General features: G+C 48.3%; 1 long non-coding RNA gene across 1 annotated transcript; it reads left to right on the top strand.

The window, feature by feature from the left end:
• The first annotated feature begins 2,642 nt into the window (after positions 1 to 2,642).
• LOC120711350 lies at positions 2,643 to 3,182 on the top strand. The gene is made up of 2 exons (XR_005690244.1): positions 2,643 to 2,828; positions 2,957 to 3,182. It is a non-coding gene; the product is annotated as an uncharacterized LOC120711350 (long non-coding RNA).
• Positions 3,183 to 8,482: the final 5,300 nt, after the last annotated feature.

Genomic DNA, 8,482 nt, shown 5'->3' with positions numbered 1-8,482 from the left:
TCAATTCAGGTCTCTTGTACCTATATAGTATATTTTGTTGCAATAGTTTTTAGCCCGGAATAAATTCCGGTCTTTTTTTATACCTAAAATGAGTCCCTTATTGTCCCTATGATTGCCGGTCCGAAATAAATCCATGTGTAACCAAAGAAGGCCTAAATAGATGCATGGCAGGACTTCAGTTTTATAGACAGTTTATTTCAATTGTTATATGCATGCAGTCAGCAGCAGCAGCTTACTACGATCCCTATACGATAAAGGCAGTTAATTTTTTGTACATACTTTTGCAGACTGCAATGACCACACCTGATACTGCCTGAAGGTTTCGCTTACCTGAACCAAATAATACCCAAAATATCTTATCTGAAAAAGGTTGTTGGCAGAGTTGGTGAATGACTACTAACACAAAAAGGATAATGTTCTCAAATTTAACAGAAACATAAAATTCAATGCCAATAATGCCTCCGTGCACTGCACTCATGAACAGACGAGATTTGCACGGGACAGAATGGACTCTCGGAGCACTCTATGAACCCTATTACTGACAAACTTCACCCTCTTATTAGCAGGGGCGGATCTACAAGTGGGGCTAGGGGGATCAATCACCCCTACCTTGCCAAGATCAATGGATACACCCCTAAGCCCCCTCCATTTTTGGGACCAAAGAATGAAGAAGAAGGGGGAGAAAGAAGAAGAGAAGGGGAGAAAGAAGAAGAGAGGGAGATGAGCCCCCCTTGATTTGATTTGGTTGCTGGATTCGCCACTGCTTATTAGCATCATTGCTTGATGACCCTTAGGACAACTATAACACCACAGAGGAGAGTACTACCATCACCACAGCCATAGAAAAGTTCGCGCAGCAGCCCGTAGTTCTTCAAATTCATAGGAGAACTTAACAAAACATTTCTACTTGTGCTTGGACAATATTAATGGATGGCAGGTGGGATGAACAAACCACAGAGAAGTTCCCAGCACATGTAAAGCACTTCTCACCAGCATACTTGACAATACAAATAACATTGAGGAGTTAAAACTTCAGAAAAACAAGCATGCTGAATTGGTCAAAAACTAGTAATAATAAGTTGCTCCAAAAGATCATAATAAGGAATCAATATGTCACCATGTTTTTCTAATGTTTAATTAATGTCCTGTACATATCACTACTACGAAAATTTGTAGGGGCGGGTAAAATTCATTTTTAGGGGCGGGTGCAAGTAGCCACCCCTGCGTTTTGCCCCTGAAAACTCATTTAGAGACGGGTCATGCTCTCACACGTGTGCAATCGGTTGAATTTCTAGGGGTGAGAGAACGACGGGAGGAGTTGCCAGGCCCATTGATCCAGTCGGTGCAACAGATAAGGTCAGGGGCAATGTTGTCTTTTCAATGTGTTTGAAAATGAAATGAGAAAAAAGTAAGAGAAATTGAGAAAAAGGATGAAATCCCTCGAATCGAAAGAATTCACGCGCGGGATGTTATATTTTAATAGCGCTGCTAATTGAATACCAAAACGCGTGAGGCATGCAAATTGAGTATCTAATAACGAAATTTCTTTCTCCCGTCGCTGGACCGGCGAATCTCACCCGCCTGGCGGTGCTCGGCGCCCGCCTGCGCGCGCTCGGGCCGTGGGAAAGGAGGTGGAGAGGTAGAGAGGAGGAAAAATTTACGAGAGGCGCCCCCCACGAGCTCCTCTGGCAGCCAATTCAACGAGCAGTTTAGGAGCAACTCCCTGATGCAGGGAGACATCGACGTCGCCGCCGCCGCAGTGACAATGGACCCGCGGGCACCTGATGTGCGAGGAGCTCGAGCACTACTACGACTACGAGTGCTACCTGAGGCGCGGCGCCGCCCCAGTCCATTTTTGAGCGCAGTCGCACGGTCAAGCATGCTCCCACCAGCAACTGGGCGTGATTGGTTGGGTGTATCCGCCCTAACTAACTAGGCTCCCACGATGCAAGGTCATGTTGTTTGCTTTGCTGTATTGCCTTTGGGGCCTGGCTTAGCTCATGCAAAAAGCAATTTGCGGCCTGGCTCCACGGATACAGAAAAATCTCCGTTTCTGGCGAGCCAGGCTCGCTTGGTGCAAGAAGGTGCACTGCACACCTTTTGGCTTCCCGCAGTACCAGCACAGCCAGGACGATCGACTCACCCGGTCGCGCCCTAGGCCCACGCGCCCGCCCCTCGCAGGGTGTTCCTCTTCCCCCCCACGCCGGTTTTGCCGACCCACCTCGCGCGGCGGTTTCTTTCCCAGTCCGTCAACTCCTCTCCCCCCCAAAGTATATCGATTCTGCGTCGTCGTTACGCGAGTCGCGACAGAATGAAGATTAACCGATCCCCGTCATCGTTGCCCCCCAGATCAGTACCTGCTGCCCAGCCATTGTGCCAGTCGACCGCCAGCCGAGTCCTGCTCGCCGTTGTTCGTTCCGAGATCCGCGTGGTCGCCTGCCGTTCCCATCGCCGTCGCCCCCGGTCAGTACCTGCCGCCGCCGTTGCCGTCGACGCGCGGCCGAACTCACCCATCGGCCGACCTTTCGCTCAGCAGGAGTTCTCCTCAGCTCGCGCTTCAACCGTCGGTTGGTCGCGCTGGACCCGCGGTAGCAAGGCGCCGGTTGGTCTCCGTACCTGCGCCAGCCGCTGTCACTCGTGCTGGTTGCCCAGCACCGTCCCCGCCCTCTCCAAGAACAGCGCAAGCAGGCCTTACGCGTCCACTCCGGCGATCGTCTCGGCTACGCCACTTCACCTCAATTTTGCAAATTAACTTCACAGCGGCACTCGATCACTGATCACGGATGAATCTCTGGTGATTTCTTTCATTGGTATGAGGAGCTATGCAGGTACTAGTGCATTTTTGGGCACATATTGTTGCAATCTCGGTACTCGCACATGGATTTCTTCCAATCGGTTGCACATACATGGTATTTATGCTCTCTCTCTCTCTCTCTCTCTCTCTCTCTCTCTGCAGGGATGATGGGAGCGATTCAGCAGCCGACGCCTATCACAACCAACTAGTTGCAGGAGATGAGGAGGCGCCCGACGATGTGCCGTGAAGCCCCAGACCTGTCCGGATCCCACACGCACACCGCGTGCAGAGCGCCTCTGTCCAGATGCTGAGGGTAGGATATCTTCTTGCCAAGTTCCAGGTGCTGAGTTAGATCTCTAACCGGTTCAGTGTGTGGTTTCCCATTGTTGTCAGACTTTTACTTCAGCTCCTGTTCATTTATTTGGACTCATGACTGAGTGGGATCCAGCAAATTGTTGTGTTGGTATTTTCTTGTTGATTACTAATTCAAGTTTGCAGTAATGGGTTTGATTGAGAAGTGTAGAACCCATAGCTTGACCTAGATATTTATTTGTTGGCTGAGAGATACCTGTTAAGATTACTAGAGCTTTAATTTATTCTTTTCCTATAAATGAATTGATGACTTTTATTTATGAATACGACTAGATGAGTTGCTGTTCAGAATTCAGATATGCAACTTTTTTGTGTTCATAGATGTGAAGGTTCAGGGGTGCATGCTTCTTAGTTGTTACTGTCTGATATGCATTCACCCGAAGATGCTGATCTGATTTGCTTGTTCGATTTTAGATCTAGGTGAAGATCTGGTTTAGTTGGTTGCATGATATGAGTTAATATATTTGGATCAATACACTTTCTTAATGATTCCAGATGTTCTGAAGCTTTGGTCCCTCCACACATTATGGTTCATGAATCATGATACTAGTTTGCGTGATCAATATGCCTTATTTTATCTGAAATGCTTATCGTATGCCTGATTGGCTTCGTGTAGTCGTGTTTAATACCTGATGTTGTGATTTGTTGTCTCTGCACAGATGATGGGATCGGTTCTCCTGCCATCTTGTCGAACCCATTCTTACTAACAAGCTGGAGGTGATGAACAGAAGGCCAACAATAATGGGACGTGAATCCCCCAATCTCTGCTAACCCAAACACCGCATTTTCTCCAAACCAAAGCTTGGTGCTTTTTTACTTCTCTAGGTGTCAAATTTGCAATTTGGATTTCAGAAAGTAAACTGTAACAATTTGTTTGGTTAGGTTGGAAAGTTTGGCCTGTTTCACTGAAAAACATTGCATTGTTTAAAATATATATTGTTCACCATTGAATAATATCATTGGTGGGAGAGTTGTAGAATTCAAAAATTCATTTCTTATATCATAAAAATCATTAAGAGTGTAACTATTTGATATTTGGATCTCTAGACGATCAGAAATACCTCATCTTTGTAGAATGAAATTCTTTATTTTGACAACACGAACAATAAGTCAGAATATAAAATCTATGATGAAGACTGAATTTCGTTGGTGGCGCAGCTTGCAGTATGAGCATAAATTAATCATATGTATGAGAAGAAAAACCTTTAATTATTACAACTGGTAGAACAATCAAGAACATCCGTAGTTCCATCGTAAAGAATAAAGATGGACTTTCCTGTGGCTGCTGCAACAGCAAGACAAATCTTTTATTGCAGTTAATATCACAACAGATTTTTTTTTGTGCACAAGAATGTCAGTAGTCCATTTACCAAACTACTAAAGCCGTTGGTGCATAATATTAATTTCGTTCTATTTTTTACGTGGGGAGAGGAAAACCGGTAGGAAGGCAGGCACGTGGGTGCGGGGAAAAGCAGGAGAGACGCGGGCGCCAGCTTCGCGAGGGAAGGGCGTGCGGGTGCGCAAGGTTGCCGAACCGCACGCGCGGAGGAAAAAAACGCGAGGGGAACACTGGTCTATTTAGCATCCCGGGTATTGAATATTATTCAACGCTCACGGCGGAGCGCCACCCACAGTCCGGCGGGAGAAAATTACGGTGCAAACGTTGAGGGGTAGTAAAAAGTTGGTTAATGAGTGATTTTAATGCAGAGTTGGCCACAGAGACACTGGGTTATCGCGGTAATGACAATTATTGCACGTTTGACTATTAGAAATGTCAATAAAGCACCTCTACCGGAAATTTTGGTGCAATTTTAGTTAACCGGTAATTATGCGCGCAGTCGCTGGACCTCCTGACAACCACCTGACAAGCTAAAATTACGCTGTTGACGTGGGTGGGAGTAAAAAGCGCAGCAGCAGCACTTCCAACCAGAGGTCGGCCAAGCTCTAGGACCATAAAAATCTACTGGTTTGTTCTGCAACCATAAAAACTAGCTGTAGACAAATTTTACATCTGATTTTTAGCACCATTGATTTCTTGGATCCTCAGGCACCTTCTGAATTCTACACAGTTATACCCTTGGTCTCCAAGGATTATTTCTTGTTTATACGGACAGTTATTACTCCTTGCCTATGTGAACACTAAAATACAAGTTAGTTATTACTCCTTGCCTATTCTACATTCCTTTGAACACTAAAATATTATATCGAGTGTATATGGGCAATTACACTATGAGTTATCTGGAGAGATAATTACTGTTAGTTGTGTCGAAAAGTAATATCGGTACAATATAGGAATAATTACTACAAGTTGAATTGAAAAGTAATTTGATACTAACTAGTTTTCATAGAGGAATAATTACTACAAGTTGAATATGAATCAATTACTTATGCATAGTAAAAAATATTGATATGAAACGTGGCACAAAGTTTTCTTACAGGAAGCTATAAGGCTTTCAGTGGGAGTATTAATTGCATCGCGTGATGTTACAACTATAAATTTTTTTTGGAACTATGGACATCATTTGGATGAGAGAAAAATTCCTAAAATGGTAGCTTGAGTACAATGATAAAAAAAATAAGATTGCTAGCTTCTGAAATCGTCATAAACTCATGGACACGGAGCCATGAACTACTGCTGTAGCGTGCTCGTCGTGCGGTGTATCAAGGAGTAAAAACGAGCACCACCGTGCCTTGGACATCATCAACTGCCTGCTGTTATCCAGATCAAAGGAGTAAAAATACATTCTTAGTTTCTTCTGATGACACATTAGGAGTAAAAATCTTCAGAACTGATTGTGATGGATCGAACAAGTATGTAGGTGTGGTTGAACTCACCTCGTTTCCACCAGAGGTTGAGCCGATGGCGGCCAATGGCTCCGACTAGCCGGCAGCGGTGGTGGTCGAGCCTCACTAGGTGGACACCTGAATCATGGCTATGCCCAGTCGACGACGAAGGTGGCATCCCAAATCACAACTTGATGAAGCATCGGGTGAGGCGAGGGGAGAGGGGGATCCGACGTCATGAGTCTCCAATTGGTCCATCGGAGCCTCTAGGGATGAGCATCTCCGGCGAGTTTGCAGGAGCCCCTAGGTGGTGAGGGAGAGAGGGGATGGTAATTAATGAGGGAGAGAGAAAATTAGGGGAGGAAAAGCCGCAATTGCCTTTGCAAAAGCCGCAATTGCATTTGCAGCAGGAGGTATTAATGGCAAAATCCTCGAGTTTCCAACCGTCCTCGTATTAAATGGATGATGTTGGCAACATGGACTGTAAAAGGTTCTGCGTCTAATTACTCATTTAGATGGGAGTTTTTACTATCTCTAGTGGGTGCCCAGTAAATTTGTTGGAGTTGAAGCGCAATGATTGCGGTGGCTACGTTTCTGATATGAATTTAAAAAGAGCGGTGCTTTTACTGGCTCGTCGGATGGTGGTGGTGCCACCGGCGCGCTGAATAATATTCAGCTCATTGGATACCAAATAGACTATATATATATATATATATATATATATATATATATATATATATATATATATATATATACACACACACGGCGAGGCTAAAATGCAACAAGGTGTATTTGCTATAGCAAATGCACAGACCCTCTGTAGGTCTCGTATAATTGCTGGTCCGGCCTCATGCATGCAAAATTAGATGCAGACAACCAATCACAGCTCATTCTTCGCCACCCACCAGGAAGCATGCATGAAGAGAATCTTTTCTTAATTCGGATTGAAAAAAATGCAATATCTTCTAAACCGTAGCTCCGATTCCAGATCCGTTTGTAGCAGGTTGTTGGAAAAACTGTGCTTAACAAACCAAGATCCATGAAGACTATATTTGATGAATTTATTTTTCAAGTGCGTAATTGCAATTTCACTGTACTATGAGTTGCCATCACAGCTGCATCACAATTGCGGCGGTCGAAGGCGACGCTCTCGGGGCCGACCAGCCCGTCCGGCAGATCAAGGCGCTGTGTCTTGCTGGCGTCGATGGCCATGGCCTTGGCTACCGCGGCCGAGGGGAGGAGGAGCAGCAGGACGGCGGCGAGCAGGATCATGGCGCGCAGACGCAGCTTCGACATCTTCCGTGCCGCCATGGTTGCTGGTGCGTCGAGGTCGAGACTGCGAGTACGCGGTGGCAGGTTCCGGCTTGCAAGCTGTTGTTAGCTGACCGCTGCTCGTGGTGTTCGGCTTGATGGAAAGGCCGCCCGTTTTATTTGGGGGGGGGGGGGGGGGGGGGGCTTGTTTGTTCTTCAGAAACTCGATTGGAGTTTCCATCGGCAATGGAACAGAAACGGACTCGGAGTTTCAAAAAACCTGAAGAAATTATTTCACATTTTAGTAATTATTTATTTGAACATACTGCCATAAGATCGAATTTCTGGGCTGTGTGTTGCGGCATGAATGAAAGAGCAAAATCAGGTAGACAATGACGAGGCCAACAACAACAAGCAGCAGCGACAGCATTCTTTCAAAAAAGCAGCAGCGACAGCACGGTGACAGGCACGGAGCTGAGCCTGGCGGAAGACCCCGGGGCTGCGGCGGCGGGCTTAACGCGAGGGGCGATGTGGTGTTCGGCGGCGGGCTGCCGTAGCAGGTCGTGTAGTGCGCCGCGCGGCGGCGACGTCCTGGCGCACCCGGCGTCGCCCGCCGCTGATGACCCGGACCTGCAGCTTCATCCCGGCGGCGCAGTGCCCCGGCGCGCCGCAGATGAAGTAGCGCTCCCCGGCGCCGTCGAGCCGGACCGTGTCGCTGCCGGTCATGAGCGCGGCCGGCCGGCCGGCTGCAGGGCGTCTCGCGGCGCACGCGGCCAGGAGCCGCTCGAGGAGGAGCTAGCGCTCGCCGGTCCTGGCCGCTGCGATCGAGCGGGTGGAGGGAGGAAGGCAGAAGCCTCCTCCTCGACGGCGCGACGTGGTGTCCGCGTCCCTCCGGCGAGCCACGCGGAGAGCGGCGGAGGCGGCGCGGCTGCAACGACCGGCCAGGCCGGGTGGTCGGCGTCCGGAATACCGACCGGGGGCGGACGGTATTTCAAATACCGTCCACCCCCGGGCCCCTTTCTAGCCGTCGGATGGAAGATGTGCGGGCCAGATCGTCTGCTGGTGGAGGGCCCGAACCGCAGGCCCTCGTGGAGCGCGGGAGCAGAGCGCGACGCGCGCGGCAGCCGGAGGAGACGGCGGCGAGCGGCGGAGCTCTGCAATTGTGCCGCCCCCGATCTGCTGGCGCGCCAGAGAGCCACCGCGTCGAATGCATGCAAGTTGCAGCAAACACGAGCCCACAAGGCCACGACTGCCCGGCGAGCGCAGCTCGTGTCGTGTGGC

The sequence above is a fragment of the Panicum virgatum genome, chromosome 6K (assembly GCF_016808335.1).
Source record: "Panicum virgatum strain AP13 chromosome 6K, P.virgatum_v5, whole genome shotgun sequence".
NCBI classification, from domain to species: domain Eukaryota; kingdom Viridiplantae; phylum Streptophyta; class Magnoliopsida; order Poales; family Poaceae; genus Panicum; species Panicum virgatum.
This window is presented reverse-complemented; position numbering and strand designations above follow the sequence as displayed.